This window comes from Tachysurus vachellii, chromosome 25 (assembly GCF_030014155.1).
Source record: "Tachysurus vachellii isolate PV-2020 chromosome 25, HZAU_Pvac_v1, whole genome shotgun sequence".
In the NCBI taxonomy this organism is placed as follows: domain Eukaryota; kingdom Metazoa; phylum Chordata; class Actinopteri; order Siluriformes; family Bagridae; genus Tachysurus; species Tachysurus vachellii.
The window spans coordinates 1500001-1512500 of NC_083484.1; the positions used below are offsets into that span (position 1 = coordinate 1500001).

Genomic DNA, 12500 nt, shown 5'->3' on the forward strand with positions numbered 1-12500 from the left:
AAAGCCCCAAACGTAGAGCTCCAGCACTCCCCCATCTTCACACGCTTGATTTCACTCCTTAATGAGAGTCATTCATCAGCGTGGTGGAGAGACGAGGAGGCCGCGTGCCACGCCACACCTTGCCACCTGTCAAAATTACAGCGTTGGCGTCGTGCGCCATCATCCCTCACACCGTTATTTTCTACAAGCCTGGCTGCGTCTCACAATTCACTATTTACTACGGTCTTGCCCCTGCTGCTCTCTCTCTCTCTCTCACACACACACACACACACAGTGAGGAGGAGGAGGAGGAGGAGGAGGAGGAGGCAGCCGTAATGTCAGTGTCAGATGCTGCTAATGGTCTTTAAGCTGCAGATCAATCCCAATTAAAGACCATTAGCACTTTTATTACACTCGTGTTTATTGTTTTCATAATTCAGACAAACAGTCGTGTGTGTGTCCTTGACAGGCTCCAGGGAAAATAAAAGTGACGACTTTCCGAACGAAAGACGTGACTCGTCGTTTAAACCAAACCGCGACACGGCGCTGTTTTTATTCCGTTCTAAATCCGACGTCTTTCTGACTTCCTGTCCTCGCGCCAGGTGAGTGCTGTGACGTTAAAGGGAAATAATCAGCCACAGAGTCGCGCTTCCTCCTGAAGAAAGCCGGTCTTTTGCTTCTGTTACTAACTGCAGGTTGTGAGCTGTCGACCTTCCTCTTATTACTGACAGCCATCATCGTTTTCTTACTAATCACAAATACTCTATGATTATTATCTGTTTACTTCCTGCTTTATTCTCTCTCTTAGAAATAAAAAAAAAAATTCTCTTTAAATACAGTAAAAAGAAAAAATAACAATAAAATAAAATCTCTTCTAAAAATAGTTTTTGTAACGTCTGTTGCTATAGAAACCGCTGTTATAGAAAACGAATCAATGCCTTTTGACCAATCAGAGCACAGCATTCAGCAGCACTCTGGAGTAACATTGACTGATGATGTGGAATAAATGAAACAGTCCAAAAATCTAATCTAAATAAATAAATAAATAAATAAATAAATAAATAAAGTTGTGGTGGAGGGCACGGTGGCTTAGTGGTTAGCACGTTTGCCTCACACCTCCAGGGTTGGGGGTTCGATTCCCGCCTCCACCTTGTGTGTGTGGAGTTTGCATGTTCTCCCCGTGCCTCGGGGGTTTACTCCGGGTACTCCGGTTTCCTCCCCCGGTCCAAAGACATGCATGGTAGGTTGATTGGCATCTCTGGAAAATTGTCCGTAGTGTGTGATTGTGTGAGTGAATGAGAGTGTGTGTGTGCCCTGTGATGGGTTGGCACTCCGTCCAGGGTGTATCCTGCCTTGATGCCCGATGACGCCTGAGATAGGCACAGGCTCCCCGTGACCCGAGGTAGTTCGGATAAGTGGTAGAAGATGAATGAATAAATAAAGTTGTGGTGGTGTAGAAGAACCGTGACAGACCGGGTCGCCATCGTCACGCGGCCACATCTGGAACTTTTCACCACCATCGGTGTAGAAATGTGATGATAGAGTTTACTTTAGAACCGAACGCACGTGCACGTGTCTAACACGCTTTACAGAATCGGTTCGGTTTTCCTGACGCTCGGAATTAATAAGTAACTGATCTGAGGTGAGGACGAGCCGCCATCTTAACCTGGCGCATTGATCTCTACGGAGTCTCAGATGTTCCTTCCACCTCGGAGACGTCCTGGAGACGTTAATAACACGGTAAACATCCGTCCAGAGATTAAACATAAATCTGATTGCTGAATAAAAACATAAAAAACATCCTAACACGGAGGCACGTGTATAATTTTCCCCTTTCTCGGTACACTGATGCTTTAAGGTAGAAAGATGGACGATTCGTAGCTTGAAAAAAAACCCCACAAACATATTTCACCTTCTGTTTCATTTTTTTTCATAACTCTGGAAGCCCACAAAGGAGATTCAATTAGGTTTTGTGATTGGGGCGCTGGCATTCTGTCGGGTCACACAAAGGTTAAAGAATTCGGTGCTACGACAAACACGATTATGCCGCAGTAGCATTTGATCAGATGCTGTGTTTATCATGCGTGTCGACATCACAAAATAATCCCCGTTGTCCTGCAGGTGATCGCAGGGCGGTTTTTTATTTCATTTTAATTCTGTCTTTGTTTCAGAACACTTCCAGAAGAAATAGGAGGAGAAAAAAAACAGTGATGTCTCCTGCACAGGAGTGAGAGTCAATGATGCTGAGAGCAAAGTGCACATTAAATCATTTTTATATAGTGAGGGTACGGGGAAGGTAATGTCATCTCCCTCCCTCTCTGTACCTCTCTCTCTCTCTCTCTCTCTCTGTCTCTCTCTCTCTGTCTGTCTGTCCCTCTCTCTCTCTCCCTTTCTCTCTCTCCCTCTCTCTCTCTCTCTGTCTGTCTGTCCCTCTCTCTGTCTCTGTCTGTCTGTCTCTCTCTCTCACTCTCTCTCTCCCTTTCTCTCTCTCCCTCTCTGTCTGTCCCTCTCTCTGTCTCTGTCTGTCTGTCTGTCTCTCTCTCTCTCTCTCTCACTCTCTCTCTCCCTTTCTCTCTCTCCCTCTCTGTCTGTCCCTCTCTCTCTCTCCCTTTCTCTCTCTCCCTCTCTCTCTCTCTCTCTCTGTCTGTCCCTCTCTCTCTCCCACTCTCTTTGTCTGACTCGCGCTCCCTTTCTCTCTCTTTCTCTCTGTCTGTCTCTCTCTCTCTCTCTGTTTGTCTCTCTCCCCCCCTCTCTCTCCCTTTCTCACTTTCTCTCTGTCCCTCTCTCTCTGTCCCACTCTTTGTCTGTCTCGCCCTCCCTTTCTCTCTCTCTCTCCCTGTCTGTCTTTCTCTCTGTCTGTCTCTCTCTGTCACTCGCTCTGTCTGTCTTTCTCTCTCTCTCTCTCTCTCTCTCTCTCTCTCTCTCTCTCTCTCTCTCTCTCTCTCTAAAGGAGTGACTGAGCGAGAGAGAAACAAGGTATAAAGATATTTAATTTGATAAGTCAGAGGTCAGGGTCCGTGTTTGCCCGAGCTTCGTACCGCATACGACTTTATGCATTATTCTGTAAATTCAAACATCGCCATGTGCCAGAGATCAGCTAATTTCCTGAGATGCACATTGCTTAAAAAAAATACATTTTAAAAAAAAAGGACAAAGGACGTCAACTTCGCATACGGTCCAGACTGCGTGAGCGCACGTGCAGTTTAGAGTCATATCCGCCTCGGATCTTTGCTGTAAATAACGACTTTATTTCACGCCGTTTCTATGCTAATATCCGTCTGTAAACAACCCAGAAATCCTGTCTCTTTATCTCTAATCACAGCAAGGCCCAAATTCTATGCGGGAGAAAAAAAAGAAGAAAAGAGAAGAGAAAAGAAAGAAAGAAAGAAAAAAAAAAAGAGAGACACACTCCACAACAGGGGAAAGGTGAGCATGTGAATAATGCATGAAGAGTTTTATATAGGGAGTGATGCTTGTCAATCAAGAGCGTCTAAATCAGGACGACTCGGAGCGTTCCCACCCGCGGTAAAGGATACTCAGGGAGGAGGCGCTGCTCCGGAACTGGGCGTGCTTAAAAAAAAAAAAAAAAAAAAAAAAAGAAGAAGTGTGTTTAGACAGAAGGGATATCCCTCGCTGTGCTTTAATTACAGCCTTCGAGGTTTTCTGTCTCATCGGCGGAGCCCCGATAACTCGGACGCACGCATTCGATATCTGTATTTACATGCCAGGATCACTGAGCAAACAAGCTCATTTAAAAGTTCATATGCTAATGGATGACATTTAAAGCAAACTTTACACGAGAAAAGGACATACAACAAAAGGCTTTGATTCTCTTTCCCTTTTTTTTCCCCTGCCGTGAAACTTGTCGAGCTTTTCCATATTCATGAAAAAAAAAGCCTCTTAAACCTGAGGACGCCGTCAGAGTGGCTTTTACCTCGCTGCTTTTTTCTTCTGATATAAATTGTGACAAATGAGGAGATTTCAGGAGATGGTTGTTGAGGCTCAAGTGTGTGTGTGTGTGTGAGTGTGAGTGTGTGTGTGTGCGTGAGACCCAGACTTGCTGTAGGTCATATCAAAACACAGTAGAAGTTACAGTACTAGAAGGAACTCTTAATGAGGCAGGAGAGGTTAAAGAAATATAAGAAGAAATAAAAATGATTTATCGCACGTACAATCAAAAAACTTCCGTCTGGTCGAGCAGACGGGACTTTTATTCGTTTGTTGGATTTAATTGATATGTGATACAGAAGAGGAAGAGAAAATAAGAAGGTGTGTAATCGTTAAGATTGTGAGGAGATTTAGGAGTTTTGTGTAACCTTTATGGAAGGAGTCTCCAGTGTCAGAGCTTTATAAGTGACAGTCAGATGTACTGTAAAATATGAGAGAGAGAGAGAGAGAGAGAGAGAGAGAGAGAGAGAGAGAGAGAGAGAGAGGGAAAAAGAGAGAGAGGGAAAGAGAGAGAGAGGGAGAGAAAGAGTGCGAGAGAAAGAGAGAGAGAATGAGCAAAAGAGAGAGAGTGACAGAGAGAGTGCACAAGTGAAAGAGAGAGCGAGCGAGCGAGCAAAAGAGAGAGAGAGAAAGAGAGAGAGAGAGACAGGGAGAGAGAAAGAGAGAGAGAGAGAGAGAGAGAGAGAATGAGAGAGAGAGAGAGAGAGATAGAGAGAGAGCGAATGAGCAAGAGAGAGAGAGTGAGAGAGAGCGAGAGAGAGAGCGAGAGAGAGAGAGCGAACGAGCAAGAGAGAGAGAGAGAGAGAGAGAGACACAGAGAGAGACAGAGTGAGAGAGAAAGAGAGAGAGAGAGAGAATGAGAAAGAGAGAGAGAGAGATAGAATTTTATTCATTTCTAAATCCTAAAATTCACCATTATATTGCGCACCCCCCCCCACCCACACACACACACACACACACACACACACATATAAAGGCCTGATGTAAATAAGATGAGAGGTTTTTAGCTCCATTGTGTAACAGGATGTATAATACGCTGTTTACAGGAATTACAGGTCAATACGTTGATTTGAAGCATCTTTCTACACGACGCCTGCGTTTTGTTTTTCCGTCTCAGATCCCGGGGTTTTTTTTTCTCCTACTTCTCCTTGCTTCTTCTCCCCAAACTGATTTTCCTCATTTGAGAGTTTGGACAGAAAAAGAAAACCACAATGTGGACGAATCGGCGCTCGCTTAAGCAACCTTGATGATCGATTGGTGTAGCGGCGGATGGAGCGAGGCGCGGATCTGCAGCGTGCTGTTCAAACTGCTCATTCATTAAAACATGCTCTTCCTTATTGATTTTGGCTTAAGTAATGAGAAAGCTTATCCAAAAATCTTTAGCGTTTGGGCTCAAGTTAAGGAAATCGATGCCTCCGTTTCCCATTTGAACAGCAGATGTGAATTTTATGTACAAAAGACAAGATAGAGCCGGAATCGGATAAATCGATAGGCGTTTGTCGATGCGATACAGAGCCTGTGAATGGAATTTGGAGTTAATTAAAGCTAGATGTAAACATATCAAGGCCAATTAGTGTATTCACCTTTATTTATTTATTTATTTATTTATTTATTTATCTAGCTCTGAAGTAAATATTCCGTGTGCACTCGCTGTAACTTGGCATCAGTCGCTGGGCGTGGCTTCTCTGATTGACAAGATGTTTTATTTTTCTATAAAACTCTATTAGTCAAAAGGATAAACCGAAGATGATGGACAAGGATTTCTTCCTCTTCATCCTCCTCACCTTGCTCTTCTTCCTCCATTCAGCCTGAGCTCTTTTTTCTGATCCCAGGATCATTCGCACCTCGTTAATATTCACTCCAGGACGATTGGAGCTCATGAGGGACATGATGAGGTTTTGACGTACGCCATGTCTCGTGCTTTAACGCCACATTTCCTGGTGCGCGCGCACACACACACACACACACACACACACACACACAGAAGACGTCTCTTGTCAATCTTCAAAAAAAAAAACACGAGGCATGGAGTCGTACATGTTGTCGTTGTTTTTTTTGTTTTTTTATTCTCCGTATCTCCATCTTCCACCTCGTTCCCCGATCATCTCCCCGATCTCAAAACCTTCGATGACGTAGGACTGGTTTAATCGGACGCTTCTCTGAGGAACAGTCTCACCTTTCCAGCTTGAGAGCGTTAGATAAATAAAGCCGGAGATGATGAGAAGATGTGGACAGGAGATGTAGGTCATCGTGTTCAGCCACGTGAGTTATCATGAAGATCAAAACAAAGCATCATGAATTTGGGCTTTACATCTCTGTGATACTTAAACCGAACACGTCTTCTCTTCAAACACACGAACGAACAAACAAGACGAGTTCTTTATAAAAGACTCACATTTCCACTGCAGGTTTCCTTCTTCAAGAACTTTTTCAAGAATGTGGGAACAAGAACATTTCCATCATGTCATTTAAGAACACAGAAACGTACTACGACAGATACTGTGTGTGTCCACCAGTTTAAGGATCTTAACCATTAGGTCCACCATAAGAACCTTCTTAAGAACCCAGAAACTCAAAACAGGCAAGTTTCCACCTCAGGAACCATGAGCCTTCTCCATAACCCAGGACATCCAGGTATGTTTCTACTACAGGAAGCTTTCAGGTGCATTTTGACTTGAGGTTCTGGCACGTGTTCCACTGTAGGTACCTTCTCAGAAACCCCAGGATGTCAACCTTTGAAAGCTTTTTCACAAATCCAGGAGCATTTCAGGAACTTACAACAGATGTGTTTCGACCATTTTCAGGATCGTACACATTATTATCCGAAGTAGGAACCTTTTCAAAATCTGCAGATGCTCCAGCTGTCCACCTTCTTGGAGACCTTCTCAGACAGCAAGTGATCTTTTTATTTAAGAAACCTTTACAAGAAACTTAAGAACCTTAGTGCATCTTCTTGTGCATTTCACTCTTTCTGGAACTTCAGGAAGTCCACCACAGGAACATTTTAAGAATCCATATGTTTTCGCTGTGAGATCAAATACAAGAATCCATCTTCAGGAACATCTTCAGGGTAATTCCAAAAAAGATTCGGTTCCTTTCTTGGGTACTTTAGAGCTCCTGCCCCATGACTTAATGCTGATTGGTCCGTCCAACTCCAGCTGGTGGATCCTGACACTTTAGCACGTTAGCGTACCAACAGACTAACCGAGTTCCTTCACATATTAAACGCAGGTTTTCTCCCAGAACGCGTTCCTCAGACTAACGTGACGCCTTCCGACGCTGTTCCATCTTTTTCTTCCAGCCTACGATCATATTCAAAGTTAATCTGTTTTCGCTTCTACTTAAGCCGGACACCTCCATTTGCAATTCGGATGAGATGGATCGTAATTAGAGACCAGATCATTTTACACACACGCTGTGGGACGAGGGCGCAGGATTGACGAATCAGCAAATCTGATGAATTATCGTTTCATGGCGACGCGCTCCCATTAGGCCTCGACCGTGTGCTTTTTAGCCTCTAATGCGCAGACCTTCAGCTCGGTTCCAAGCGCACGCTGCCATTAGTGAGCGTAATGGACACTTCTTATGCAAAGTGGCCAGGAGTAAAGGCGACACGGCACAAATGGGATTAAAATATTGCAACCTCCTCAAGATTTAAGTGAGACTCTCTCTCTCTGTCTCTCTCTCGCTCTCTCTCTCTCTCTGTCTCTCTCTCGCTGTCTCTCTCTCTCTGTCTCTCTCTTTCTCTCTCTTTCCCTCTCTCTCTGTTTCTCGCTGTCTCTCTCTTTCTCTCCCTCTCTCTCTGTTTCTCGATCTCTCTCCCTCCCTCTCTGTCTCTCCCTCTCTCTCTCTCTCTCCCTCTCTGTCTGTCTCTCTCTCTCTCTCTTTCCCTCTCTCTCTGTTTCTCGCTGTCTCTCTCTTTCTCTCCCTCTCTCTGTTTCTCGATCTCTCTCCCTCCCTCTCTCTTTGTCTCTCCCTCTCTCTCTCTCTCTCTCTCTCTCTCTCTCCCTCTCTCTGTCTCTCTCTCCCTCTCTCTGTCTCTCTCTCTGTCTGTCTCTCTCTCTCTCTCTCTCTCTCTCCCTCTCTCTCTCTCTGACTCCCTCCCTCTCTCTCTCTCTCTCTCTCTCTCTGTCTCTCTCTCCCTCTCTCTCTCTCTCTCTCTCTGTCTCTCTCTCCCTCTCTCTGTCTGTCTCTCTCTCTCTCTCTCTCTCTCTCTCTCTCTCCCTCTCTCCCTCTCTCTCTCTCTCACTCACTCTCTCTCTCTCTCTCTCTCTCTCTCTCTCTCTCTCTCTCTCTCTATCTCTCTCTCTCTCTCTCTCTCTCTCTCTCTCTCTCTCCCTCTCTCTCTCTCTCTCTCTCTCTCTCTCTCTCTCTCTCTCTCTCTCTCTCTCTCTCTCTCTCTCTCTCTCGGAGAACAACGGCGCTCCACAGCAGCCCCTTCATCACATTATATTTAACATCATGCTCCTTGCCTCCACTGATATGACAGAACAACTTTCCACAAACTTTTTTTTTCAACTCTTTTGCAAGATTTTCACTCTGGGATTTTTATACAATTTTTTGAAAAAGCTCTTTATTTCATGCGATTTTTATTTTTCTGAATTGCAGCGATTGAGTACGAGCTTTTATCCCAATATCGACAGCCTTAAAAACAGTTCAGAACAAACCGGGAAAAAACAACTGAATAAAATGAGGCACTCATGAGAGAGAGCTGACTGGAGACTCCTGTTATTATACAGCCATAGAAACTGCTGCAGATTTACAAGATTTAATGTAAAATGATTTTACAAACTAAACTGAATTACAAACTGACTTGAAGCTGCTGATTTGATGTCAGATTTTCTTTTACTATTTTTCTCTATTAGCATTGCTCTATTTTATGTTTTTTTACATAAATTAAAAAGTCATTATTAAACAGATTAATTTGCTTGTTCCGCCCCTACCTACTTCTGACCAATTGGAATCCAGAACTCAACAACACTGTAGAATAAATAAATATAAAATAACTCTAATAATAATATTATAATAAATTCTAATAAAGTAAACCCTGATTTTTAGGATTTGTGTCTATTTTTCTTTATTTAACTTCTGTTGCAAACTTTACAGCATTTTTTAAAAAATAAAAGAGTTTTTTTTTAATTATTTATAAATTTCTTAATTAAATAAATGGAAGCTGTTGATTTGCTGTAAAAGTAAAAAAAATGTGAAATTTCTTGCACCTTAAAAAAAAAAAAAATTCTTTTCAGTTTTCCCGAGAACAAAAAAAAAAAAAAAGGTTTGACAAGCGGTCTCTAACGAGCCCTTGCTAATAAGATAAATATATTACTTGAACGTTTGCCCCTGGTGGCTCAATCATCTTTCAGGCTTGATGAAAATTACGGCGTCTATTTAGATGCAAATACAAATTAGCTCTCGCTGTCGCGCAGATTAGAGAGGGCTCTTAGCAAAAAAACAAGAGCGTCTCTTCTGAAGAGGGCGTCTGCGTCCCGCTCTCAACATCCTGCCAGGAAAAGAGCGAAGGAGTGAAGAGTGAAGTGAAGAGCTGAAGGTGGAGGAGCCGGAGGAGAGCTGGAACTGTGACGAGCCTGAGAAAGAGTCTCGACAGGCCGCGTTACGGATTCGTTAGCGTGTGAGCGACACCTCTCTGAGGACGTCACCACGGCTCGTAATGACCGGAAAGAAAGGAAGGAATAAATAAATAAATAAACAGATAGAAAGCCCAGCTGAAGACGTTTGAGCATAATGATATTTGCACCTCGTTATGATTACGAGGTACACAAACTGCGCACAAAAGGGATTCATTAGCGGTGTTATGAGTTCATTTAAATTCAGGGATAAAAGCAGGAAACAGACGTGTGACAGACGTGTTGGCAAACTTCCAAGCGTTGATCCGGATGCACGAGCGGCGTTTCGAGAGTCCCTGATGCGTTGCCAAGGTTAACGATATTATTGCGGTTATTTGCATATTTAATTACGCTCCTTGTTAAGGATAAGTGCTGTTTATTCAATTTGCTCCTTTTTGTTGCTGGCACCTTTTCAATAAGGCTCAATGAAGCAGACTGGTTGTGTGTGTGTGTGTGTGTGTGTGTGTGTGTTAGAGAGTTGGGGATGGCTGTTGAAATTAACACGCATTCATCAATGCAGTACAACAGACGCTAACAATCAGCTGCTTTCTCTCAACAAGATCTCCTCGATCTTTCATTATCATTATTCCATTTCAGTGTGATTATCCGAGCCCCGGCTCCAGACTCGTTCCAGTCAGGGCGGCGGTCTGGACACGTTTAACACGTCACCGGGCGGATTCTCGTAAAAACACGGCCACGTTCTCCGAAACGAAGCACTTTCTCATTAGCCGAAGGCTTTTGGACTCATAAATTATTCATCTCTTCTTCACAAAGGAGCATTAATCAATTATGATGATATAGAGAATTAAACACACTGAACAACACCAGCCTTGTCATATTAATATGCAGACACGTGGCAGCGCTGCCTGCGTCTAGATCGATACTTTCCTGATTAATTTGGATGATTCCGACCCGAAGACGTGATCTTGGATGTTATTTGTTTTGGCTCAGCTTTAATTTTTCATAACACGTGTGGAAAAATCACCGCGTCGCTTTTCGCCGTGCTAAATGTCGAGGGGGGGGCAGAAAACGCACGAGGGCCGCGAGGGACCGGCGCCGAGCCGAGGCATATGATTGGTTTGAACCTCGTGGCACTCAAATTTGTTTTTAATGCATTTTTAAAGTTTTATTGGCATTCAGGTGCACACGGGGAATAAAACTCATCCGTCCAATGTGTTGACCCTGCTCCTATTAACACATGAGGCAAATCTGCTGCAACGTCGGGGTAAGAGTCGAGACACAAAGTCTCACCGCCGAGTTCGTACAGGATACAGATCGCGGTGGGAGAAAACGTGTATGATGATGATGTATAAACGCATCTCAAGATCCTTTCGTCGCACCACCTGTTTGTCACCTGTTCGTTTTTCCTCCGCTTCCCTTATAACAGATAATTAGTGCTGTAATTAGTTGCTCAGGTTTATTTCCTCGCGTATCCTTGTCTGCGTGTTAGACGAAGCTTGGACAGAGCTGCTGATGAGGTCATAGGAAGTTGCATAAAGGATGCGGTGCAATTATTCAGTTCTTTCTGCCCTCGTTACCGGCCGAAGGCAACGTTAAAATGTTTATCTGTTGAACTTTTAACACACAGATAAATTCAGCCTCGGTTAAAGGCTCTGTGTCAAAGCTGGAGCACTGAATAAGGCCTTGATGTTGTTTTCATACTAGGCAGGTGACGGTGACGCGGCCCACCGCCGAGCCACACGCGGATTTCTCAAAAAAGACGCCATGATTGGAATCAAGGTGGGGTGTAACGTCAGGGTACGAGGTGGATTCTGATTGGCCCACCACACAAACTAAGGCTGGGCGATACGACAGACTAGTGATATGTTTACATTTTCTGTGATATCATAGTGAGATCTTTTTAAACTTTCTGTATTGTGGACGTGATATTCTGGCCGTATCGAACCGCCCCCGATCCGAACGTGAGGTTCGTCGTATACAACGACGTCGTACGGTGTTATCGTTTCTATGGCAACAGCTCATACACACACACACACGTGCCTAGGTAAGCGTTTTAAAGTCTGTGACGACTCGGAGGTGGCAGAAGTGAAAGAAAACACAGCGGAAAGTTCTGTTATGGGAAAATAATCAACTCTGTGAGCGCAGGCTTCCATCCTGCTTTATTTGTCACTTATTCCACGTGTGAGAGACGCGGTGTAGTAACGCGCGGTCTGCTGGGATAAATGAGCTTTAAGCACGCTCGTACTGCGATATCTCATTACTCCAGTGTCCTGGCTCCTCGCTGCTGAAATACGCTTCTGCTAAATGACTGCATTTAAATGTAAATGAGACATCAGTGGAAATTTGTCAACTGGGAGAAAATTTCGGATCCTGTTTCTATCGCAGAACAAATGCAATTTACTGTAAAACTGCAGCACGTACTCGCGCTCGCTCGGGGCCGAGCTGACGAAAACGGCCACCGTTAGACCTTAAACACGTTCGGCGGTTACGTGACGCGCCGACGTCACGTGAACGTGCTTACAGCTGAACGACGTTTTCTCCTTCGTTCACATTTGTTTGCTTCCGTCGTCGTATTGACAAATTAGTGACGAATCAGCTGTAGACTTTCTGAAGTCCCAGAATGCACTGCAGCTACACGCTTGACTCGGCCAGTCTGCGATCGAGGAGGAACTCGTGCTCGGTTTGAGCAGAGCGCTCACGTGAGATGACGGGGCATTCTGGGTAGCTTCGGAAACTGTATTGCGCAATTAAATAATCATCTGTGGAGCAGTTTTTATTTTTCATGCTATAGAAAAAGAAAAGAAGGTAAAATTTATATGTTTAAAGTGGTGGAATGTTTTTGCAATGTAAGTGATAGATAGATAGATAGATAGATAGATAGATAGATAGATAGATAGATAGATAGATAGATAGATAGATAGATAGATAGATAGATAGATAAATAGATACTGTTTATTTCTCACAGCAGATCAGAGTGGGTGTAATATT

The 12500-nt window shown here is 43.8% G+C and overlaps 1 protein-coding gene across 1 annotated transcript in view; it reads right to left on the minus strand.

Moving 5' to 3' along the window:
- The window catches only part of LOC132840334 (golgin subfamily A member 6-like protein 22), a 109100-nt gene that overhangs the window by 72780 nt on the left and 23820 nt on the right, over nt 1-12500 (minus strand). The gene's annotated exons all lie outside the window — the stretch shown is intronic.